At 38.1% G+C, this 26,282-nt stretch overlaps 1 protein-coding gene across 5 annotated transcripts in view; it reads left to right on the top strand.

Annotated features, from left to right (window-relative positions):
• Positions 1-26,282, top strand: part of KLF12 (KLF transcription factor 12) — a 514,190-nt gene continuing 487,908 nt past the window's right edge. For 3 of the 5 annotated variants that reach the window (XM_014590348.2, XM_006139823.3, XM_014590373.2), the window contains exon 1: positions 1-57. The gene's annotated coding sequence lies outside the window, so the exon portion shown is untranslated. Of the gene's footprint in view, positions 58-125; positions 293-26,282 lie in introns of those variants that run through there. The other 2 variants (XM_027774371.1, XM_006139824.3) reach the window with 1 other exon arrangement.

The raw sequence follows: 26,282 nt of genomic DNA, 5'->3' as shown, positions 1-26,282 counted from the left end.
GTCTCGGCAGCCTCCACCCACCGGCCCACCCTACATTTAGCGCATCATGTGATCCGGGTAAGTCATTTGCAAGTACAACAGTTCCCTGGGTTGCCCCCCATTCATTTCCTGAGAACTGCAGAGAGCAGCTGAGAGGCTCTGCTTGTGCGTGTGCGTGTGAGTGTGCGCGGGTGACGCCGTGTGTGTGCGAGAGTGAGTGTGTGCGCGCGCGTGTGTGAGAGAAAGGGAGAGAGAGGGGGACTCTGTGTGAGGGAAAGAAAACAATTTCTCCTGCTCTGCAGCTTCTGTTCAGGTCTGTGCCGATTCCGTTTCTTATCAAAATAAATAACCCCCCCTCCTTTCTCTCTCTTTTTTGCCATCCCAAATCAGACCGTATTCTCTTAACATGTTTTATTTTCCTTCTGTCATCTGCTCAAGTTAAATCATTTCGGTTGGTCTGTGTTCTTAAAGGGGGAAAGTGTTGGGAAGCGGGAGGGGGCCGGGGAAGGGCGATGGTATCGCAAAGCAAGTAGCGTCGGTCGGATTCGTGGAGAAGAAAGGAGGAGGTTTCCTCCCCCCTCCCCTAAATTTTTTAAAAAAGAACTTGTCAACTAACGTGAATTAAGCAAATGTTTTTCTACCCCTAGTGGGATCGTTGGTTGCAGTGTTTGCCTGACAGTTGCCAAGGATGAGAAATCAAACCCCAGGGCTGAATGGGGCGGGGGGTACGCTCGTGGAAGTAGTTGGCCCCCAGGAACTGAGCGGGCTCGACGAATAGCTGCGGCACCGGGGTGGTGTGGGCTGTGTGTGTGCGCTGGAGCGAGTGGAGGGGAAGGGGTTAAGGTGGAGATGACAGTGCTGGCATGAATAGTGGTCCTGGTGCTACATTCATTATTGTCTCCGGTCCTAATGATGTGTAACTGTCACTTGCTACAGTGCCTGGTCCATGCTAGTAGCCAGGGGCTGGCCCCTGGCAGTTATTTTCAATTACGGGTGACCTGGCCGGAGTTGACAAGGGCCAACTTTGCACGTCCACCTGGGCCGGGCAGCCCGCGGAGCCGGTCTGGGAGCCACTTATTGCCTTAGAAGCTGGCTCCGAGGGCTCGGACTTGACCTCCGCGACATTAGTTGGTGTTCCTGTTAGATGCTCCCCTACCGGGAGAATCAATCCTGCTTTTGTTGGGTGGAGAACCTGCCTAGTAGAACTTTGAAAACTTTTATCTTTGGGAAAAGGGTGGGGTGCACTCAACAGTTTTGTTTCGCAGTACATTTGAGGCAAAAGCTTGGAAAAAGTACCAATTCCTTTGTTATATGCCCTGCAGCTTCCCAACCCCCTTCACCCTGCGCTTCGAGTTTTGCATACTTTAATAGTAATAGCCTTAATTCAGCTGATAAAAGCTGACTGTGTTGAGTTAAAGAGTATTAGTACAACGGAATGTGTAATCTGGATAAACAGTTTGTGTGGTCAATATTGTCAGCTCTCTAATTTAACTGTACGGATGGCTTAAGTATCGTTCTGTGTGAATTGTTTTAAATAATTCCACTGGCTAATAGAATTTTCAGCCGAGCGTTGGGATATTTTATTTTAAATCAGCATTAATATTCTTTCCGTCTCCCTGTAACACCAGAGAGAGGAACGGCTCTATTTACATTTAGTGCATGTGCATCTAGTTGCTTCGGTAGACATCTGCCAATCAAATACACGTCATTCTGCAAATCCACCTAGACGCCTCCGTGCCCTTTTCTTAGTGGAGGATAGAGTTGTTTAGATAAGTAAATGCTTTGGAATAAATTTGGTGGTTTTTAGCAAGCAGTAGCTTGTGACGAGTATAGGAGTGGTCACTTTGAAGAGTGGGTGTATATCATCTTCTAAGAAATGGTGTTAGAATAGACGTTTATTTAAGACAGTAGACCTCCACCCCCCCCAAAAAAAAAAGGAAAATGCCTGGTTGTGCAATTGCAGGATTCATTTACATGTTGTTTACATTTTTAAATCCCCATAGAAATTGGTTACGTTAAAGGGGTATACTTTTGGGTTAGAAAAATTGTAATTGTAGAAGCTTAGTAGAAATAGGATGTTGAAGGACAAACGTTTCAGTTGCATAAGTTATATCTTCATTGCTGCAGCCTGATCAGTCTTAATACTAGATAGAGTATATTGAGTGCTTTTGAGTTGGGGAGAGCAATTTGAACATACAAGAACTGGAGATATTTGTAATATATTCAGGAAAGAGGCTTATTATTCTAATTCATAATTATTGTGAAATATACTTAAGCTGGTAAAATTTGGAATGTGTTCATGTGCAGTTTTTGTAATTTATGAACTAAAACTGTAACCATTATTGCTGTCCGGTTAAGTAAAACATTCTCTGAAGGGTTACTGTTTATTTTTGAAGTCCTTGAGTTATTTATCTACTACTCAGTAATGCATATTTAAAAGAAACTTCAGCTGAACTTTATTGTAGAATGCTTTTTATTAAGATTTATTGAATGAACATGGTTGTGCTAATGAGCCCTTGATACCCTCTCCCTCCCCCAAAGTTCCTTTTCTAGAAATGCATGTCATTTGGGAGGAAATGGTCCTGGTATAGCATTTGAGACCTTGACCTTAGCAACTCTGGGCTGGTGGTTGTTTACTACAGCTGCAGCCTGTGTGTGCACCGCCAGGGAAGCTACTGCAGACACCATGCACTCAGTCTTCCCAGGCAAAGGTGAGAGCAAGTCAGGATGCTTCGCGTCATTCTCAGGAGTGAGCATCAGGCTTATGTTGTCCACAGTGTTCTTTATGGTCATGTGAGGTATGTACGTTGTTCTTCCATCCTCCAGTAAAGAAAAACATGGCATTTTAAGAGCTTCAGAGTGAATTTTAGATATTCTGTTATGAGGCAGGCTGTTATCAACTTTGAGAGATGATCTGTTCTTACATCCGTAGGAATCCGCAAACAGGTTAGAAGCACATGGGCCAGCCACCAGGCTCCTCGGGAGGGCATTTTAAATGCAAGCCAGTAATGAGCTAGAGTTTTGAGTAACAATGCCCAGTGAAATTATATTGTTAAAAAGCTGAACATATGAAGGTCCTGGACATTTTTTTCAATATACAATATAGAAAGCATGGAGTTTCATATTTGTACAAATTAATTAACTTTAGAATAATCGTACAAAATCAGGGTGTTTGTTTTTTTTTTTAAGAATTTTTTTATACTATTTGTTATTTCACATGAGTTCATGAGAAAAAGAGAGAGAGAGAGAGAGAGAGAGAGAAAGAGAGAAAGCAAGGCGCCAGGTCTGGGACTTGAACTGTGGTCAGCCATGTGGGAAGTCCAGCACCTTAACTACCATGCTACCACTGGTCTCAGATTTTTATTTTTTTAAATATTGTGAGAGAAACAAGTTTCTTAGAGTGTCAAGTTCATTAATCTACTCTGTAGTTTGTATTTTAATACAGAATGGTAGTACAAAACCGGTAATGGTACAAACTCATTTGAAAAAGTATTCTTTTTTTTTTGATAAATAAGTTTACTCACTTGTGCATGCATGTTGATGAATGAAAAAGAGCTAAAAAATCTCTGAAGAGTGGGACCAGCAGTTAGTGTAATGGCTGTGTCGCTGGACTCCCATGTAGTTGACCGCGGTTCGAGTCCTGGACCCGGTGGCTTAAACTCACGCTGGGCACGTGTGCGTGCCTGCCCACCCAAGATCCCAAGGGGAGAATGGAAGAGAAGGGATTGCGGTGTGGCCATCCCCCCCTGGGCGGTGATTTCTTGCTTTCTGTCTCTCTCTGTCTGGCAAGCGCACGCGCCCTATAGCAAAAACCTCGCCAAAAAAAGAAAAAAAAAATCTCTGAAGAGTTTTATTCAAAGTTGATACCACCATTATCTTTTATATTTAGAAAACAACTTTGATTTTAGTAAATAATTGCTGAAATAGGTTGTAGTCATAGATCGCTGTCATTTACTTTTTTTTTTTTTGGAGAGGTTTTTTCGCTATAGGGCGCGTGCGCTCGCCAGACAGACAGAGAGAGACATAGAGACAGAAAGCGAGAAATCACCCCCCAGGGGGGATGGTCACGCCGCAATCCCTTCTCCTCCATTCTCCTGTCGGGATCCTGGGCACGCACGCACACGCGCCCGGCGTGAGTTTTAAGCCACCGGGTCCGGGACACCAACCGCGGTCCACTACGTGGGAGTCCAGCGACATAGCCATTACGCTAACTGCTGGTTCCCGATGTCATTTACTTTTTGAAAATATCATGAGAATAGACTGTAGGGTTCTATATTTTTTCCCAGTGTTCACTTGTTTTCCTTTTGTAAGTCAAATTTATTTATTTTTTTAGTCTACAGAGTCTACACTTAAGACTCAAACCTTGTTGTAACACTACTTACATTACTGTTTACAATAGTACACAAAGTGCCCAGTAGAGAGAGGTAGATGATAGGGAGCCATGTGATTGTGCAAAGCCTTCAGTCTGCACAAAATGTAAGGGTAAAAATATTAAAATTAAATCACTGGCAACACCCTATAACCACAGCCTTAACTCATCCACCACAGCCACTCCTTCCAGAAGCAAAATGCAAGTAAACAGGAGGGCCTTGCTCTGTGCCCAGGTCAGCAGCCTTAGGCTCTGTCAGACCTGCTTGGTTGTTGGATTTCAAGCCCAGCCAGAGAACTGTCTGACTTCAACTCTCCAGAATTCGTTTCCTGGGCCTAGACCAGCCACACCCCATGTGATGTCAGCTATTGAGTTCTTGTGGTAGAGAACACATGCTCTGGATTAAATGGTTACTTTCTCTCTATATTCTCAGTAATTATGTTACCCAAGGATTTTTCGATTTTGGGTGTTTATTGTCATAAAGTGGCTACTTGAGTAGTCATATTGCTCCATAAAAATTTGTTGTGGCCTCTCAGGAGATTATGGGATATTCACCCTGAGACTTCTGCTCTGATATGGTCTTTTTTCCCCCAATATAAGTCATTCTTTTCTTTTGTTGGTAATCTCATCGTCTACATACTTGAACACTTACAGTATAATAACTGGACTAATGCAAATGGTATTGCTATGTAGGTACAGAAGGTGTAGCAGAAGGCCCTTGCTGCTGTGTTGTTGCATGGAAGGTGAAAGGGAAACAAAAAACTGAAGAGCTTTTGGAATACTTTTCCCATACCATCAAAGGCTACAGAGGCCACCAGGATCACTACTGCTGGTTTCGACAGCCAGGCATCCTGTCTCAAGTATGATATCCTCCCTGCTTTTCAGTGGGTGTGGCCTTTTACAGTAACTCCTGCATGATGTATATGTATATAAGTATACCTACATATTATACACATATGTTCATGACTTCATGTATGTGTGTGTATATGTGTCTATAGTTTGTATTCATGCCTGAGCTTTTTTATGTTCTTTTTCTGCATTGCTCTAAAACTCTTCCCCTCACACACATATACTCACTATGATGGAGAGTCACAGTAAAAAGTCATGCAAATGCATAAAGAAAAGGAAATCACACCAAGTCTCTTATCTTTCAGGTGTTTTTGTTTTTTTGCCTTAGGGCACATGCACTTGCCAGAGAGAGAGAGAGAGACAGAGAGAAACAGAGACAGTGAGAGGGAAAGTGAGAAATCACCCCCCCCTAGTGGGGATGGCCACCCTAAAGACCCCTTCTCCCAGGATCTTGGACATGCTCATACACATGAATTTCAAGCCACCAGGTCTGGGACTCAAACCACTCTGGACTATGTGGGAGTCCGGCAATGCAACCACTATGCCATCTGCTGGTTCCTGTTTTTAAAATTTTATGTTTGGTAATACTAATCTCGTTTTGAAATTAACAAGCTAACACTTAACAAAACGTTAAAAGAAACCTGCCCCAAAGAAAACAGATCTAAATGGCAGCCAAGATAAGTTATTGTAAGTAAGGAAATAACTGGAAAGAAAACCTTCATTCGTTTCATGACCCACTGTCTTCTACAATGATATATTCTGGTGTCAGAACAAATTTCAGTGGCAGAAATATTTGTTTGAATCTGTCTCTCTTGTTCACTAACTCTGGGTGAACTTGATCAAATTTCTTAACTTCTCTTGGTCTATAAAATGGGAAAGATAATGTGTAGTTTACCAGGCTGTGGTGAGGGTAAATGAGGTAATGTAGGTGTCACTTTGTAAAACACTGAAGTACTGCTGTGGCAGCTGATGTGACAAGAAAACCACTCCCTCCTTCCTTCCCTCCCCCTATGTAACAGCCACTCCCCCTAAGAGGGATGAACTTTCCAGCTTCTCAAAGTGAGCTTATAAATTACACTTATGGAGAAGGAATTTCCGAGTGTGGGTAGAAAACTTCTGGCAGTCAAAGGTCATGAATTCCATTCATGTCTCACCAGAGATTTGCTCTATGACCTTGAAAAAGTCACTCTTAAAAAGTGTTTATGTAGGTGGTATAAAAGTTACTATTAACATATGTATACTACAGGTGAAGTATCAGAGCTTTTCCAAAGGCAAGAAGTATATAAAACTACAGTTCACATGATCATTTAGAGAAAATTGAGAGTAAAGATCAGCAATGATTAGAGATTGAAAACCTGCAGGCTCTTTCTTTAACGAGTCCACTGAAGCAGCTCTCAGCTGCTCATTAAAAATGCTCCCCCCCTTTTTTTTCCTAGAATCGTTACATTTGTGATGTTGTATTTTAAAGCAGTGAATTAAACTGCAGATCTCCAATTAAGCCAGGAGTGTGTTGATGAAGCTGTATCTGATATTTGATTTAAAGTTACTTGGTTATACTCAAACATTGTGGTACAGCTTAATGTTGCTCTTGATTAAGTACACAATGAAGAAAGGTAGATGGTAGAGATCTTACGTGGTTATTGAAAATTTATTGAATACATACTTATAATCATACATTTTCCTGTGCTGTCCATGTCATCACACATCCAAATTTTAGACAATTAAGAACAGTAGTAATTTACATGATTTCTTCATAATTACTTTTCTTGAAACTTAAAAAGAAACAATTTTACTCCACACTATGCCCGAACGCTACATTCTTACCAAAGGGAGAAAGTGAACTCTAACAGTATAACTCAGAGCTGTGTGACAAGTGCACGTTTACCAAGCCCTGTTCTTATTATAGGTATCACTGTAAACTTAAGTATCATTTTCTGTGCTACTCTTTATTGGATCATGCCTGGCTTTAAGAATACAGATGGTCCCTTACTAACAATGGTTTTCAGTTCTTCATAGTGCTGAGAAAAGGATATGCATTTGGTTAGAGCCAGACTTGGAGTACCCATACATTTATTCCGGTTTTTACCTTCAGCCTTAAGTAATCAGTAATTATGTGAGATATTCTCCACTCTTTATTATAAAATAGGCTTTGTGTTAGATGCATTTTGCCCAACTCTAGGTTACTGTGCGTATTAAGCATGTTTAAGGTAGGTTAGGCTAAGCTACAATGTTTGGTAGATGTAGTAAATGCAGTAAGTGCATTTTTAGCTTAGAGTATTTTACATTTTTGATAGGTTCATTGGGACATAGCCCCATTTTAAGCCAGGGAGCATCTGTACTGGGTTCCATTATGTATTTTCTGGTCCCATAGCACATGATATTCCTTTGGGTCTTAATTACTTGATTTGCCTTGTTCCTTCACGTAATAAGCCCCTCGAGAGGAGGAAATGAATCTTCATGGGTATTTTACTGACATTTAACACAGTATCTAACACAGTGAATGATACCTCTTAAGTGCTGAAATACTTATTGAACGAGCAAATTGAGGGACAGTCACTGTGCAGTTCATATGACTGTCCTTTCAGTAGCTAAATGGCACTGTAATGGCCTTTTTCTACCTGAGTCATTCATTTCTACATAAATATTTTCAACTCGTATCAGCCATTCTTTAATTCACTGTATTTTCCTGAAAAGTTTTTTTCTTCTTGCATAAAGAAGCCTTGTAGTCTAGGGCAAATAGTGCTGGATCTGAAAAATCAAAATACCTAACTTTTAGCTGTTTTACTGGGCAGGTTCATTCTCCAAGTCTCAGTTTACTTATTGGTAAATGAAAGCAAACAAGAAAACCAAGTGATAATAATGCCAACACCGCATGAAGTTTTTGAAAATTAAAATGTGTGTAAAGCATCTAACTTCGTACCTGCTTAGTGCTCAATACATATTAGTTCCTTCTAGTATAGCGATGATTTTAAAAGCAGCCACTCAGAATACTTAATAGCAACAAAATGAAAACTCCTTTTCCTTGTGCATCTAGTATAATACAGGAGTTAGGCACTATGCCTTTCATGCGTTAACTTATGTAATATATATTCAATATATACTTTTTAGTAAACAGTACAGATAGCCCTTGGATTTTGTTATAGTTGACTTTCCCGTAACTGACACATAGAATACTATGAGCTGTGAACAATAAGGTGTTGTTTTTTTTTCAGTGGATTTTGACTTATGAACATCATGTGATGAGTGTATTTTTTTTTCTTTTGAGAGATTTTTGCTATAGAGCGCGTGCGCTCACCAGAAAGACAGAGACAGAGAGACAGAAAGTGAGAAATCACCCCCCAAGGGGGATGGCCACGCCACAATCCCTTCTCTTTCATTCTCCTCTCTGGATCTGGGCATGCAGACATCTGTGCCTGGCGTGAGTTTAAGCCACTGGATCTGGGACTCAAACCATCGTCAACTATGTGGGAGTCCAGTGACATAACCATTATGCCAACTGCTGGTCCAGTGTATTAAAAAAAATTAAGAAAAGTTTTCTTAAGTTTGCTGTAGGGTTGTGCTTGCCAGAGAAAGAAAAAGTAAGAAATCACTCCCCAGGGCTAATGGCCACTCTGCCATCCCCTCTCTTTTATCCCTTCTTCTCAAATTCCTCTCCTCCATTCTCTTGGGACTTTGGGCACACATGCACACATGCCTGGCGTGAGTTCCTGCCACACAGTCAGCCTTGTGGGCTTCAGCCACCTTAACCTCCATGCCACCTGCTAGTCCTATGAGTCCATTTTTGAGCTATCACTTCATGGTGCTGTTTTGCCAGGTAACAGATCCCCTCCGGGGCAATTTTACCCTTGGCAAAAATGTCCAGAATTATTTAAAAATGTTATTGCTTTGTACTGTTCTTATTTTAACAAAATGAATAGAAGAAAGGAGAAAAGGAAAGTGCTCTTCTGTGTATGAGACACAGGGTTCATTATCTTGATATACAGTTGAGACAATAATCATTAGGTGTGCTGAAACTGGTTGAGTGCTTAATGGAGTTAGCACTGAATTGTAAAAAATGATAAAATTAGAGAACTTACAAAAAGCTATATAGATATTTTTAGTGACATTTAATAGAGTGTATGTAATTATTGGATTTTGTAATTTTTTTTTTTTCCAGTGGTACTAGATCTCCTTTGAAACATGTCTGGTCCATTGACTTTTATATATTTGAGTTTTATACAAGTTTTGGTTTGCTTTTACATAAAAATAGGAAAGTCCTTTATTCAGCAAATACTCGATATTTGTACTTTATGGTATATATCATATATATTAGTATCATACTATATAATATAGGTCTCATATATAATACAAATCATGATAATAAAATATCTTATATAGTATTAAATATACTATGTTTTAATTTTTATTTTACTATATAAAGGATTTCTAAAACGTTTTTAGTGACATCTAATAGATGATGTTATTGGATTTTGTAGAAATAGAAAATTAATATTATGAAAAACACTGTTCAGAGATTTCAAATTTTTTTTTTTTACCAAAATGTACTTTAATTCCATTTTTTTCACAAAAACTTTTTTTTTTTTGAGAAGTTTTTGCTATAGGGCGCTTGTGCTCGCCAGAGAGAGACAGAGAGATAGAAAGTGAGAAATCACCCCCCAGGGGGATGGCCACGCCGAAATCCCTTCTCCATTCTCCTCTCGGGATCTTGGGCACGCACGCACACGCGCCCGGTGTGAGTTTAAGCCGCTGAGTCCGGACTCAAACCGCGGTCGACTACATGGGAGTCCAGTGACACAGCCAATTTTTCACAAAACTTTTTGACGCTCCCTCTTATGAACTGTATTATGATTTCTTTATAAGTTTGGAAATTTATTTTCAGCAAAGTTAAGTAGTGCAATCATGGTCAGTTGCCAGTTAGTTTAGAAGCTGCGATTTAAACCCTAGAAAGGCCAAAGAATTCTTCCTTCCATTACTCTCACTAGCATTAAATATAATATTGTACAGTTAACCTTGTTGTAGAACAGAGCAAATATGGAAGCATTAGACAAGTAAATATTGTTCAGACGCTGAATTATTTTATTTGTTATAGATTATATTGACATGCTATATTTGTTATGCTAGAATGCTTATACTACAGTATGTACTTTAGTGAAGAAGCCAGTTCTGTGTTTGCTGATATATAATGCTAAAACAAATTATGAGCACTAATCCAAAGAATTATTTTAGAAGAAAACTGCTACAGGATGTTCCAGGATACTGATAATAGTAGACCAATAAATTCTGGCTAATGTCCTTTCTGCTATTGGATGAAGCTATTAAAGTTAGATGCATAATAAAAGTAATAAAAAACATCTTCATAAAAAAATGCTCTACTTATCCATTTGACCTGTACTTACTTAGCCCCTACTGTGTATATGGGACTGCATACAAAAATGAATAAGAATCCTCATTAATGAGCTGAAAATCTAGAAGGGGAGGTCAGACTTAGGAAGAAAATGAGAAAGTAACCCGTGTTAAATGGACCAAGTGCCGCCATGTATTGCTGTAAACAGAGTATATCGGAAATAATTGTCTATCTGGGAAAGCTAAGGTTTTGGGGTGTCAGTAGAGGTGTTGCAAAAATTATGAGAAAATTGAAAAAGAAAAAGGAAAGCTGCAAAAGGATGAATGCAAATTAAAACCAGTTTGGCAGCTGTGGTGATTTCCTGTGTACTTTTTCTGTTATCTTTTAGAGCCGATGGCTTTATGGTGTTTTGGCAAATGTCTATCATTTGCTGTATCACCAGAAAATTTTCCAAAATAGATCCTAAAATGACTTGGCCAGTTGGGCATATAGTGTTGTGATGAGTTTAGAGAAGGCTTATTTGGACTGCGAAAGTAAAACAACAATAATGATGACTTATTAATAAGATTTAATAAAAACCCACAGTTTATGTGAAACTAATGAAGTTTTGCATATTAAAGGGAAATGATGTGTAATCATTTGTTTCTAAATGCCAGGAGTTTTAACCTTGACCACTAAACATTTAAATTTAAGAATATGATTTTTTTAAAGATAACTATAGAAGGAAAAATGAAAAAAATAGTTAATTTTATAGAAGGTCACACACACAATTTAGTGAGAAATGTTGCTCAGAGAAACACTTAGGGACTTTAAAATGGGTAAATATTTGAAGGGTAACATCCTTTGGAATGGGCACTAGCTCTTTGCGCTAGGTATAAATACAGGAAACCAGGAAACTAGCAAACATACAAAATACAAAATATTTCACTTAGAGAGAGAACAAGAAAGAAATGATCTCTCTCTCTCCCCTTTTTAATTTACCATTAGGTGTGTGTGTGTGCACATGTGAAAGAGAGAGAGAGAGCGAGCGAGAGAGAGGGCGGGGGGGGGCATTCCCTGGGGAGATGAGTATGCTGCAACCCCTTTTCCATTTTCCTCTTGGGATTTTGGGCAAAGATACACTCTCATTCATCTGATTTTCTTTTTCTTTCTTTTCTTTTCTTTTCTTTTTCTTTTCTTTTTTTTTTTTTTTTTTTTTTTTTTTATGTTTTCCTGTAGAGCTCATGTGTTTACCATAGAGAAAGAAAGAGAGAAAGTGAGATCACCCCTCGGTGGGGGGGATAGCCATGCTGCAATCCCTTCTCAGTTATCTTCTTGGGATTTCGGTATGTATGCTCATGCCACAGGGTGAGTTTCAAGCTGCCGTGTCTAGGACTTGAATCATGGTTGGCCATGTGGGAGTCCAGTGCTGAACCACTGTGCAACCTGCTGGCCCCATCAAGCCACTGGGTCTGGACCTGGAACTACAGTCAGCCACCTGGGTGGTCTAGAAATGAATTCTTTTCTTTTTCTTCTTCTTCTTTTTTTTTTTTTTGAAGAGGTTTATTCTATAGGGTACATGTGTTAGCCAGAAAGACAGAGAGACATAGAGAGATAGAAAGCGAGAAATCACCCTCCAGAGGAGATGGCCACGCTGTAATTCCTTCTACTCCGTTCTCCTCTTTGGATCTTGGGCACGCATGCACAGGTGCCCAGCGTGAGTTTAAGCCACCGGGTCTGGGACTTGAACTGTGGCTGACTACATGGGAGTCCAGCGACATAGCTGTTATGTTGACTGCTATTCCCTAGAAATGAATTCTTAATAGGTCTATAAGAAGCTTCAATAGATTTCTTATTTTATACCAAGCTCAATATGGAATATGGTGGGATGATACCGAAGATCTAGGCTGAAGCCGTTACCTTGTGTTTTATTTGTAAATAATTGATAAGATAGTTTTGAATATTTGAGATGTATAAACTAATAAATTGCTTAGTGCTTGATCTACAGAGTAGTTTTAGTTTCATCCTGATATGTTTGTAAGGTGGATGGATACCCATTATCCATTTTATTGATTCATATATTAAACTCAAGATAAGGTAAAATAGGTAAAAAGTGATCAATTTAGAACTAGAACTGTTATTACCAATACCAGTAGGACAGTTTTCTCTTTTGTTCCACAGTCTTCCTCTTTGATTTGGTCTCAATAAACCAAAATTTTGAACGTCTGTATTGCACAGAAGAGGTGTCATTGTTCAGTATCTAGCTCATGTGAGTGCTCAGTAAATATTGTATGATTTATCTCCTTTCAAAATGCACATTAAAAAGATATTAAAAGAGACCCCTACAAAACTCCTTTATATCATAACTCGGAGAGATCAGCTCAATCAACCTTGGAATAAATTGTGCAATTTAGAGGCATCCAGGCCCTTTGGAGAAAATTAGGGAGATAGTTCATCACTCTCCATGTACCAGTGATTGTTGTAGGAGCCAAGAAGACAAAGGTAAGTACTAGACTGTCTCTATGGCACTGTAATAATGTGTAGCACAAGATAAGCTGCATTCCACATGGTATCTGTGGTTTGAATCCCTGGCTAGGTCACTCTGAGGATCTGCAACAGGAAGAACAGGTCTAATGGGCAGGAGGACTGGAGGACGGGGATTCGGGCATGCCCATCTCTCTCTCTCTGTCATTCACTTTCACATATATGCATATATGCTCTATCATGATTAAAGAAAAAAAGTAAATAAAACATGGGTTTTTCTTGAAGTGTATGCAGATCAAGAGAAAAAGCAGTGTAGCTAAGTACACAGGAAGGACCAAGCTAGTGTATTCTGGATTAGTTTATTTTCTTCATTTATTAATAGATTCTTAATGTGTCTAAAAGAATACCCTAGATACTTTTAGATTTATGCGTTAGTCTCTTTAAAGTACTTCTAATCTTATCAGGAAATCTTTTTCCATTTAATTATGTGTTTTTGTAAGTGTTCTTTTCAAAAGCTGTCTTGCACATTTATTGTAGATTAAATGTGTACGATATAATTTAAAGCTATGATGTCATTTAAAGTTTCTAACCACTCACAGATAGCTATGTATGGTATTTAAATGTGAGTTTTTTTTTATTACTTCTGTGATGCTTAGTTTCTTTTTAACACGACTGAAAATCTGTAGAATATAAACTTGCAGAAATGTACGAAGACTTTGAAATTATTTTTTTAATGAACTCCTTTCTCTTTCCTCAGCTCCTCTTTCTTTACTCAATAGTAATGTTCCATTTATCAACTGCCTATGTGTCATTTATATTTTTCTTCATGTCTCCATGTTAGGGATACATATACACGTAAGTTTTTTTGGACACTATTTTCAAAAATGTAATGTATTTTTAAAACTTAAAAAAAATTATTTAAGAGAAATCATTCTACTCAGCTGCTGTAGAGTTACCCATCAAAATAAAAAATTATGGGGCCAGCAGGTGGTGTGGTGGTTAAGGCACTGGACACTCCCAGATGGCCCACCATGGTTTGAGTTCTGGACCTGGTGGCTTGCCGTCTCACTCCCTCTTCCCCCCACCAGTCTCTCTCTGGTCAAATTAAAAGAAAAAAAAATGAATAAATAAATCTTAAAAAAATTATTCCATAATATTCCAAGCTATGTTTATTCCATTGACTATTTGATCACTCATTTATTGTTAAGCAGTACTTTTGTTGTTAGTTTTTTGCCACTACAACCAGTTGCAATAAATATTTTTTAGCTGTAGCCTGACAGATCTATAGGACAGATTCGAAGCAATAGGATTATTCATTCAAAATGTACATGTGATTTGAGTTTTTATGCATGTTGCCTTGTTGCTTTGAACACTCTAACAGTTTCCATTTTACCAGCATCAGTACAGACAAATACTCTTTTTCTGAAGGTATCAGAAATAGCTGATACCTTTTAAGTCTAATAGTTGTACAGTGGTATCTCTTCCTTGCTTTAGTTAATGTTTTTGGATTGTTAGTGTCTGAATATCAGTAGGTTAGTTTTTCTTTTGTAGAAGGTTTTAAACTTAAATTCTATTTATTTAATAGATACAGTACTGTTCAGACTATGTACTTCTCAAGTAAGCCTTTTGAAGGATTTGGCTTTTTAATTTCAATGATAGAATTACTGGCATAAAATTGTTTATATTCTCTTATTTTAAAATAAAGTTTGTAGGATCTACAATGATAATTCCTTTTCCCCTGATATTATTGACTTGTGGCTCTTCTCTTTTTGTCTTAAACTACCTAGTAGTTTATCAATTGTGTTGGTATGTTGAAATAACCAGCTTTTGGTTTCAGTGGGTTTTTCTTTTCTTTTTTTTTTTTTTGAGAGGATTTTGCTATCGGACACGTTTGCTCAACAGAAAGAGAGACAGAGAGACAGAAAACGAGAAATCACCCCCTCAAGGGGTTGGCCATGCCCCTATCTCTTCTCCTCCATTGTCCTCTTGGGATCTTGGGCACGCACACGTACGTCCGCGTGAGTTTAAGCCACTGGGTCTGGGACTTGAACCGAGGCTGACTACACAGGAGTCCAGCGACATAGCCATTACACCAACTGCTGCTCCCTCAGTGGTTTTTTTAATCTATTGTTTTTTTGTTTTCTAATCGATTGATATGTGATCTTTATTATTTTCTTCTGTCTGCTTGTTGTGGGTTTAATTTGTTCTTTTCTATTTAGTTTCTTGAGATGGAAGCTTAGGGTATTGAGACCTTTCTTTTTCTTGTATGAGGATATGATATTGTAAACTTCATCTGAGCACTGCAGTTTAAAATTTTTATCAGTACTAATTTTCATTGTGATTACTTCTTTGACCTACGTTATTTGAAATTATATTGTTTAATCAAGTATTTAGGTACTTTTGTTGATATCTTTCACTAATTTCTAGTTGAATGTCTTGGTTTTTAGAAAACATCTTTTATATGATTTTTTTCCTTTAAAAATTTGCTGATATGTTTTTCTTATGCTTCAAAATGTAGGATATTTGGTGAATGTTACATGTACAATTGAAAATAGTGTAATTTGCCTTTGTTGAGTGCAGAATTCTATAAATGTCATTTAGGCCAACTTAGCTAAAAAGTCCAAATGTTCTATTACTGATTTTTTTAAAAAGTAATTATTTTATATAACTTTATTTATTTATTTAATTTGACCAGAGAGGGACAGTGAGAGGAAAAAAGAGAGAGAGAGGGAAAGTGAGAAAGCAAGCCGCCAGGTCTGGGACTCAAACTGTAGTTGGCCATGTGGGAGTCTAGCGCCCTTTCCCACCATACCACCTGCTGGCCCCCTAATATTGATTTTTAAAAATTAATTTATTTTAGTTTTTGCTAAAGGCCTATGTGTGCTTGACAGAGAGAGTGAGCGAGCAAGAGAGAGAGAAATCTACACCCCCCCCCCAGGGAAATGTCCATGCTGCAATTGCTTCTTCAGTCTTCTCTTGGGATACTACTGGGCATGCATGCACATGCACGTAGTGTGATTTTCAAGCTGTTGTGTCTGGACTTGAACTGCACAGCCAGCCATGTGGAATCCAGTGCCTTAACTTCCATACCATCTGCTGACCCATTACTGATTTTTTGACTCTGTTCTTTGAATTATTGGGAGAGGGAGATTTAAATATTAAAATGTAATTGCATATTTGTCTTAATATCTTTTCAGTTCTGTATCTTTTTGTTTTATGTACTTTGAAGCTATGGTATCAAATGAAGGCACGTTTAGAATTATTGTGCTTTTTCATTAATTAACCTCTTATTTTGTTAATATTCCTTTTTATTTCTCAAGTAGATAATATACATTAGGATATTACTTTTTAAAAATCATTTTGCTGGAGGGCACATACAGTCTCTGGAGAAAGAGAAGAGAAGGAAAGTGGGAAAGCACCCTCCAATGGAGAATGGCCACGCCTCAATCCCATCTCCATCTCTCCCTCCTTTTGGGATTTTGGGTACACACGCATGCATGTGTGTTGTGTTCCCCAAGCTGTCACGTCTGAGATTTAAAACCATGCAGTCAGCTGGGTGGGATTCAGCTGTCTTAATCACATGATGGACTTGCCTAGGGTATTACTTTGTAAAGTTGAATCTTACCACTTTCAAGTTATATTTGGCGTATTTTGGCCATTTACATGTAATACAATTTTTATATAGTTGAGTTTCTATCTAAAACTTGTTCTTTGTTTTCTATTTGTCTCACCTTTTCTTTTCTCCTAGTGCCTCCCATTTTTTGCTTTCTTTGGGCTTAACTTTTGGTATTCTAATATTTTATCTCTGCTCTTGGCAAATCTTGGTTACATCTGTTTGGTTTATATTTACTATGCTTACTCTATGTATGTCCTAATCTATCAAATAATCTTTTACTGCTTCCTGTATGATGACACAATCTTGCCACAGTATATATTACCATTTTTTCTCATTATTTGTGCTGTATTTTTGTATGTTTTACTTATATATGTTGTAAACCATACTTAGCCACTTTTTTAAAAAATGGTAATTAACCTTTTAATTTTTCTGATTAAAAATAAGAAAAATATTTTTTGTATTCACAGTTTTGCTAGTTCTAGGATTCTTTGGTTAGACATAAATTTCTCTTATGTTTTATGAATTTTACTTAGTGAAATTCTTTTTAATATTTCTTACAGTGCCGGTCTGCTACCATTGTCTTTTCTCAGCTTTTGCATGTCTGAAAAGTCTGTTTGCCTTTGTTTCTGAAATATTTTAGGTGGGTTTTGAAGACTGGGTTGACAGTTTTCACTCATTACTTTAAAGATGTTCTTCTCTTTTCCTTAGGTTTACACAGTTATGAGGAGATATCTTTTGACATTTTTATCTTTGTTCCTAAATATACACAGTGTTCCTTTCTTTTCTTAACCCCCCTTGTGACTACCTTCAGAATTTTATCTTGCTTAACCTAGGTTTTCAGCAGTTTTGTGATGAGCTTAAGGGCATCATCAAATGTAATTATTCCACTTTGGGTTCTTCAGGGTGCTTTACCTGTGGCTTACTGACCTTATGAATTTGATAAATTTCATCCATTATCTTTTCAAATATTTGTTCTGCTTTCTTTCTCCCTTCTAGGCTGTATTGACAAGTACATTAGGCTGCTGCTTGATATTGCCCATAGGTCTTAGATTCTCTACCCTGTCCTCCCTACTAAATTTTTAGTTTATGTAATTTTTATTGATCTGTCTTCAAATTTTCTAATTTTTGCTGCTGTGTCTAGTTTGTTGTAAGCTCAGCTAATTCATCTTTATACAAATAGATTTCTCTAGCATATTCTTAAGACTTTTTATAAATTTCTTTGCCTCTTCTAAATTTCTCTGGGTTGTCAAAAAAGTCATGGTGGAATATTTTTCTGTGTAAAAATGTGTCGTGACCTTTCTGACAACCCACCATATTCTCTAGATTCTTTTACATTTTAACAATAGTTAACTTCAAAGTCTCTACTTTTTGGTTTCAACATTGATGCTGTTTTGGTGTCTGGTTGTATTGACAGCTTTATCTCTTGACAGTGGATAAATTTTCTTGCATTGTTTTGTGTCTTGTAAGTTTTGGTTGGCACACTGATGTTACATACTGGGAAAAAAAAGTAGTGGTGATTGAAATAATTATTATGATATGAAATGGACTTGGTTCTGCAAGGTCCTAGTGTCTGGGGAAGAGGGTGGAGCAAAATGAGTAAGTTTGGTTGGTTACTGCACTGTTTGCTTTGCTGTTGCTGTTGCTGTTGAACGTTACTTCACCAGAGACTTCGAGTACTCCATGAATGTAGTCTCCTGTGGGACCTAGTCTGTCATAAGAGCTTTTCCTCTCAGTGTTTCTGTTCTGTCCACTTTCAGCTAGCCCTGAACGCTGGTGGTGTAAGGGGCTTCGCTGTCTTTTTATAACTCTATCCAACAGTACTTTTGGTGGAATCATGCAGCTGTTTCTGTTGGGGGTGGGGGAGGGATTCTTAGTTCTCATGCACAAGCTCAAGTTTTAGGCAGGTTCTGTGTACCTGAGTCTGAGTTGGAACTTGTCAACATTCCTGTCCCTTTTCTCTGTGGTAGTCACTCTCTGCCTTGTATAAATGCAGGCTTTTAAGGAAGTGAGTTTTCTATCGCTCCATCTGTATAGTAGACTCTTTTGCTGTGTGTTTCTGCAGGATTCTGGGCATGAGTTCCCTGCATTATCCCAGGAGCAAATGGGTTTTACCTTGTGTTCAGTACAGGGTAGGGTTTGTATGATTTATACCTCTACCCCATTGATGCCGTTTTGTGCCTGGGAAAAATAAAGTCTTCCTGCCTCTCTCCCAGGGACAGACATTTTCTTCTCTTCTAAAAGCAGCCTACCTTTTCTTGGAAGAATCCGGAGTATTTACTGTTCCTGTATCTATGGCATATGGTTTTGCTTCATTGGATAGTAGAGAGTGGAATGAGGTCAATTTTTGTGCTTGTGCTCAAGTGGTAGTTGGTCCCTACCTGCATGCTGATACTTCCAAAGACTCTTGCATCTCCTTTTCTTTTTCCAGCTTTTTGATTCTGCACCTGCAGGAAGCTGTGGCAGGAGCAGATATGCAGCAGTGGACTGACCTTACATCTAGGGCTTCCTGGGATACAAAGTTGCTTTGCTGGCACACATTCAGCCTTTAAGAGTTTGATTTCAAATTTCAATGATTTTCTTATTTGCTTTATAAATTAAAACTTTTTTAGTTTTTCTAGTGAAAAACACAATTTGCCATTTTAATTATTTTCAGCACATAGTTCAGTAGGGTTAACTATATTCATGTTACTGTGCAAGAGGTTGCTAGAACATTTATTTTATTTATTATTTTTAATTTTGGAGAAGCTTTTGCTATAGGGTGCCTGTGCTAGCCAGAAAGACAGAGAGAGACAGAGAGACAGGAAGTGGGAAATCACCCCCTGGGGGTGTGTCCATGCTGCAATCCCTTCTCCATTCTCCTTTCAGGCTCTCCATGCACACGTGCCTGGTTTGAGTTTAAGCCACTGGGACTGGACTCGAACTGCGATTGACTACATGGGAGTCCAGCAACATAGCCATTATACCAACTGCTGGTCCCACTAGAACTTTTTTTATCTTGTAAAACTGAAATTCTATACCTATTGAATAACTCCTTATTCTTCCCTCTTGGCAAATACCTTTCTACTTTCTCTTTCTTGCCTGCTTTTATGAGTGTTCACTTTTCTTCTATAGTCTATCTCCATCTCTCCGTTTTTTTTTTTTTTTTTTTTTTTTTTTTTTTCTGTGACAGGGCCATTACACAATGGAATTCAGTTTTTATTTTTGGATAGGTTTTTGCTGTAGGGTGCGTGTGCTCGCCAGACAGACAGAGAGAGACAGAGAGACAGAAAGTGAGAAATCACACCCCCCCGAGGGGTGATGGCCACGCCACAATTCCTTCTCCTCCGTTCTCCTCTCGGGATCTTGGGCACGCACGCACACATGCCCAGGGTGAGTTTTAAGCCGCCGGGTCTGGGACTCGAACCACGGTCGACTATGTGGGAGTCCAGCGACATAGCCATTATGCTAACTGCTGGTCCCTACACTGGAATTCAGTTTACAGCTTACCTTTGGACTCAAAAAACAGTGTTTTTTATAGGATTTTCTTCATGTAATTGTTTTTTTCCTGTAATTATTCCTCCTAAAAGTCTTACATATGTTTTGAGTATCATTGAATTTATCATACTTTTAAAACTTACTGGTAAATATTTTTTTCTCAATTAGTTGACAGTTATAATGGATTGTATTAGAAGATTTTTGACATTGAACCATCCTTGCATCATGAAACAGTCTTGCTTATTTAATAATTCGTTGTTTTGCTTTGGGTTGGTAGATTCTATTTGCTAAATTGGAATGATGTTTAGAATATATGTATCTGTATTTATAAGTGAGATTGATCTATATTTCTCTTGATACTATGTTAGTTTTACTATAAACACTCTGGTAGCTACCTAAATAAATTGAGAAAATATTCACATCTTTCCATGAGCTGTAATTGGATTTCTCTTTCCTTTAAATGGTAATATTCAAGCGTGAACTACTGGATCATGGTTTTATATATTTTTTTTCTCCAGTGGTAGGTAGTTTATTTTGCAATTATACCTGTATATTTGTCTAGTACAGTTCTCAACATTTTCAGGGCGTCAGGTTGTGGCTAAGAAATAGCTCATTTGCTTTAGGCTATTAAGTTCTTTGCCTCAGGATAACATGTAGTATTCTCTAATGTATAATTACATTTCCACTGTAACACATATATAACTTCTTTCACAGAGGGAGAGATAATAGGGCATGGTCACAGTACAATTCCTTCTTCTCCATTTTTTTTTTTTTTTTACTTCTGGACCTTGGACATGAGTACATATACTCCCAGGGTGTTTTCCAAGACTAGGGTGAGGATTCGAACCATAGTTGACCATATAGGATCTGGCTCCCTTGATAGTCACAGGACTGGGCCACAGGACTGTCACTTCTTTATTATATTCTTTATTTTATTCAGTATTGTTTTGGTGTTATTTTTCCTTAAATGTTTTGCAGGTTATGTTCTATTTTCTTATTATTCTATATGTCGAACACCTTTTTGGATTTATTCATAATTTCTATCCTATTTTTTGCCCTTGTTTTCTTTTTCATGACTTAGCTTATATTTTATTCTGTCCTTTTGTCCTTAAAAAAAATATTCCTTTAACTGTGAAGGCAATCAAGGTTAGATATTGTTCTAAATATGTCCTCTACTGTATGTTACAACTGAACATAGATTTGAACTGTGTGGGTCCACTTATATGTAGATTGTTTTTGATAAATATTAGAAATATATTCTTCCTTATGATTTTCTTAATGTTTTCTCTAGCTTACTTTATTGTAAGAATGCAGCATATCAAACATGAAATATCAGGTCATGATTGTTTGTTTATTTACTGAGAGTGTTTTTGCTGTCAGGCACGTGCGATCGCCAGAGAGAGAGAGACAGAGAGACGGAAAGCGAGAAATTACCCCCTGGGAGGATGGCCATGCCACAATCCCTTCTCCTCCATTCTCCTCTTGGAATCTTGGGCATGTGCCCAGGCTGAGTTTAAGCCACCGTGTCCAGGACTTCAACAGTGGTCGACTACATGGGAGTCCAGTGACATAGCCATTACGCTAACTCTTGGTCCCATCATATTTATGTTATTAATGATGATTCCAGTCAGTCAACATTTAGACCATTAGAAGTTACAATTTGGGGGGACCAGCAGGTGGTGTGGTGGTTAAAGTGCTGGACACTCCCACATGGTCTACCATGGTTCAAGTCCTGGACCTGGCGGCTTGCTTTCTCACCTTCCCTCTCTTTCTCTGTGTCTCTCTCTTCAATCAAATTAAAATAAATGAATGAATAAATTAAAAAAAAAAAGAAGTTACAATTTGGGTTGGCTCTGTTGCTTAGTGATTAAGGGAGCTGAAGCTCATGTGGCCAACTGCAGTTCAAATCCTAACCCTGATGGCTTGAAATAAAACACTGGGAATGTGTGCATGTGTGCCCAAAGACCTGATGGGATGGAAAAATAAAGGAGAAATGTTTGTAGTGTGACCATGCCTCATTAGGGGATGTTTTCTGCCTCTTTTTTTCTGTGTCGTTGCCACTCTTGAGAGAGTACATGTCTCCAGTGACTTTTTAAAAATTGGGGAGTCCAAAATTAACATGAATTTTTGACTGCATGGCTGGGGTGGGAGGTGGTGCTTCCCTCCTCTGCACTTGCTCATGGTTGTCAACTGTATGATGTTTATATTCAGTGACTGTAATTCCTAAAATATTATTTTTAAATAATGATTTTATTTATTTTTCAGCTATAGTTTATTTACCGTATCTGTAGATTGTGCATTTCAGATTAGCCAAAGGCGAATTGAAAATACTCAAAAAAAAAAAAAATCGGTTGGTTCTTTAGTGGGCACATACACACCTTCCTCCTTTTTATTTCCTAAGCAGTGCAGTATAACAATTACATATTTAACATTGAGATTAACATTATGTGTAATCTAGAGATAACTTTAAAGTATATGGGAGGGGGGAACATAGGACATATGCAAATGCTATGCCATTTTAAATAAGGCACTTGAGCATTGATGGATTTTGGTCCATTGGAATCCTGGAACCAACCCCTCATGGTACTAAGTGATGACTGTATGTAATTAATTTATTTTGAAGTTTATTCATTTATTTCTCTGAACAAGATGCACACAAAGTCAGCACTTTCAACAGATTCTTGATACCATGATCCTCTCTACTTTAGCCCTAGATTATGGGAACATGTGTGCATCAGTTACCCAAGGAAATCTCCAGACATGAATCTGGAACCTTCCCATGTGGGTCAGCCTCACAGAGTACTGTTTTAACACTATGCACCCCCCCCCCCGCCGCTCCCCCTCCCCCGTATGATTTTTAATTTTTGGTTTTGGTATATGGCGTATGCATACTTGGTGGGGGAGGGAAGGAAGATATCACCTCACAAAGGAGCTGGCCATGCTGCAATCACTTCTCTTTCATTCTTTGCTGGGTATTTTGGGCATGCATGCATACATGCCTGGCATGATCTTCAAGCCACTGGGTCCAGGACTGAAACCATAAAGTTGGCTATGTGCAGTCTAGCCATCTTAACTTCCATGCCACCTTATGGCCCCCATACATAGTTTATTTGTATAAATATTCTGTGAGGGTACTTCAAAAGTTCATATAAAAATGGAATTAATGGAATTAAAAATACAAGTTTATTTGGAAGCGAGAAATTTGGAAATCCACGCAAAGCTTATAATATAAATTTTTCATGGGACCAGCAGTTAGTGTAATGGCTGCGTCGCTGGACTCCCACATAGTTGACCGTGGTTCGAGTCCTGGACCCGGTGGCTTAAACTCATGCCAGGCACGTGTGCGTGCGTGCCCAAGATCCCGAGAGGAGAATGGAGGAGAAGGGATTGCTGCGTGGCCATCCCCCCTGTATATATATATATATATATAAATTTTTCATGACTTTTGAAGATCCTTTGTAGAGATTTAAATGAAAGTATCTTCTTGGGACCAGCAGATGGCATAATGGTTACATCTCTGGACTCCAACATAGTTGACTGTAGTTCAGATCCCATACCTGGTGGCTTAAATGTCAAACCAGGAGCTTGTGCGTGCGCATGCTCAAGATCCTGAGAGGACAATGGAGGAGCAGGGACTGCGGTGTGGCCATTCCCCTGCGGGCTGATTTCTTACTTTCTGTCTCTGTCTTTGTCTCTCCAGTGAGTGCATACACCCTATATCAAAACTCTCTCTTAAAATAAAAAGTATCTTCTCTATTGAGGAATATGATGTTCTATTTTGCAGCTTATTATATTGAGTTTATTTACTTATTTTAAATGAAGTCATTCTATGTTCTACTTTACATTAGGGCTGTTTGAATTAATTTAGAATGTTATGTAATGAGTTTCACAATCTGATCATTTTTATATTGTTAAATTTTTAAATTAATTTTTAACGATTTTTATGTTTGTGATAAAGTGTAAGTAGTATAGCATTTCTTTTGCCATTTTTAGGTGCACAGTTGAGTAGTGTTAAATATATTCACATTTTCTGAGCAGCAGATCTGCATATTGGCCATTTGCATATCATCTTTGCTCATGTCTGTTGAATCCCTTCATCTGTTTTTGTTGTTGTTATTGCTCATTTCTTTATTTGCTATTGTGGTTAGTAGTTCTTCATATATTCTGGATAATAACCCTTTATCAGATATATGATAGTTTCTCTCATTCTGTGGGTTATTTTTTCACTTTGTTAATGATATACTTTGATATATGAAAGTTTAAAAAAATTACCAGAGGACCAGTTTACTCAACAGAGAGAGACAGATAGAAAAGGAAACTGAGAATGCACCTCCCCATGGAGAATAGTCATGCCACAATCCCTTTTCCTCCATTTCTCTCTCTTTTCTGGATTTTGTGCATGCATGCACATGTGTCCGGCCTATTTCTCAAACCAGTAGGTTCAGGGCTCAATGGTACACTTGGCCATGAGTGATCCAGCTGCCTTAACCACATGCCATAGGCTTACCGCTAGAGTTTTTAGTTTTTGATGTAGTTCAGTGCATCTGCTTTTTTCTTTGGTTGTCTGTAATTTTGGTGTCATATCAAGAATTTATTGCCAAGTCTAGTGACTTCAAGCTTTTCTCTAAGTTTTTTTCTAAATGTTTTAGAGGGTTTCTTAATTTTCTTAATTTTAATTTTTATTCACAATAGAGTGCACATGAGCACCCACCATCAAGATCCCCTTTATCGTGGCATCTTGGGTACCTTGTTCTGTGACTCTTAAGAATTTTTGTTAATAGATTTCATTTATAGTATATTCCCTAACAATATACCAGATTTCAGAGTTCATTAAAGCACTGTAAGGAATATGACATTTTTATTTAAAGAATTATTTAGCTCTATCTATCTATATTAATTTTGACTAGAGACGGACAGATCATGCATGTGCAAGAGAGAGAGAGAGAGAGAGAGAGAGAGCGAGAACGCACAAGTGAGCAAAAGTGAGAAATTGAGAAGTGTGGTCATCCATGTACTGTCCAGCTCTGTTAACCAGTAGGCTATTGGGTTGGCCCCTTAATGCTTTCTAAGTATCTCCTATTATGGAAAAACTTTAAACATACAAAAGCAGAGAGGATAGTATAAGAAACTCATACCTCAACACTTCTCAGCATTTTATCATCTCATCCTCCCTTCCTACTTTTGAGTCCTGAAACTAATTTCAGACACAATTTTATCCATAAACATTTCATTATACTTCTCTAGAGGATAAGGACTCGCAAAACAAAACAACTCAGCAACACATTATTGTCTCTCGTAAAATTAACGTGCTATATCTTGTCAGAAACCAACATTGTTAGGTTGCTTTACTTAGAATTCACCAGTTTTTCCATGGAAGTCTTTTTTCCTCTCAGTATACAAATCAGTTAGCACATTGAGGTGGGTTGCTACATTTGCTTAGTTTCCTCTGCTCTGTGACACTTTCATCATCGATTTCTTTTCTGTGAACTCAGTTGTTTTAAAGAGTATCGCTCAGGTATTTTGTAGGCTATCCTTCAGTTTTAGTTCATCTGATGTTTTCTGATGAGAAGGCTGGATTGTGGAATTTTTTTTGGAAAAAAAAATAGAGATAGAGTGCCCTTCTCCGTGCATCATATCAGACACACCCTTACACCATGTCATGGTACCCGTACACTGCTATGGTGATGTTAGTGTTGATTATTTGGTTAAAGTAGTGTTTGCGAAGTTTCTGCACTGTGAAGTTACTTTTGTTTCCCTTTTCATACTTTACTCTTTGGAATCAAGTCACTAAGCCTTGTCTTAAAGTGGTAGTTGGGGAGGGAGGGGTGGGGGGTAACTATGTATACTATTGATAATTCCTTAGATTTTCTTTTCTTCCTACTTTATCTTAAAATTTATGTCAGAATGGATGCACACATATTTATTTTATAAGTGGAGTCATAATCTAATACTGTGCTTTTTTTTTCTTTTACTCAGTATTTTTCCACCTTTGTCCAGAGAGCCCTTTTAGATGTTTTTGTGTCCCTGTGACATGTCCTTGGCCTTTGAGAGTTTCAGTCCTTCCTTACTCTCTGGTATTAGAAGACTCTTTAGGCACATCTTATATTTTTCTCTGCACTAGTCATCAAATCTATCATTTCTACAAGGATGCCTAGTTAACTTTATTAGGAAAACGGTATTTAGAAACA

The sequence above is a fragment of the Tupaia chinensis genome, unplaced genomic scaffold (genome assembly GCF_000334495.1).
Source record: "Tupaia chinensis unplaced genomic scaffold, TupChi_1.0 Scaffold000004_1, whole genome shotgun sequence".
Classification (NCBI taxonomy): Eukaryota; Metazoa; Chordata; class Mammalia; order Scandentia; family Tupaiidae; genus Tupaia; species Tupaia belangeri.
This window is presented reverse-complemented; position numbering and strand designations above follow the sequence as displayed.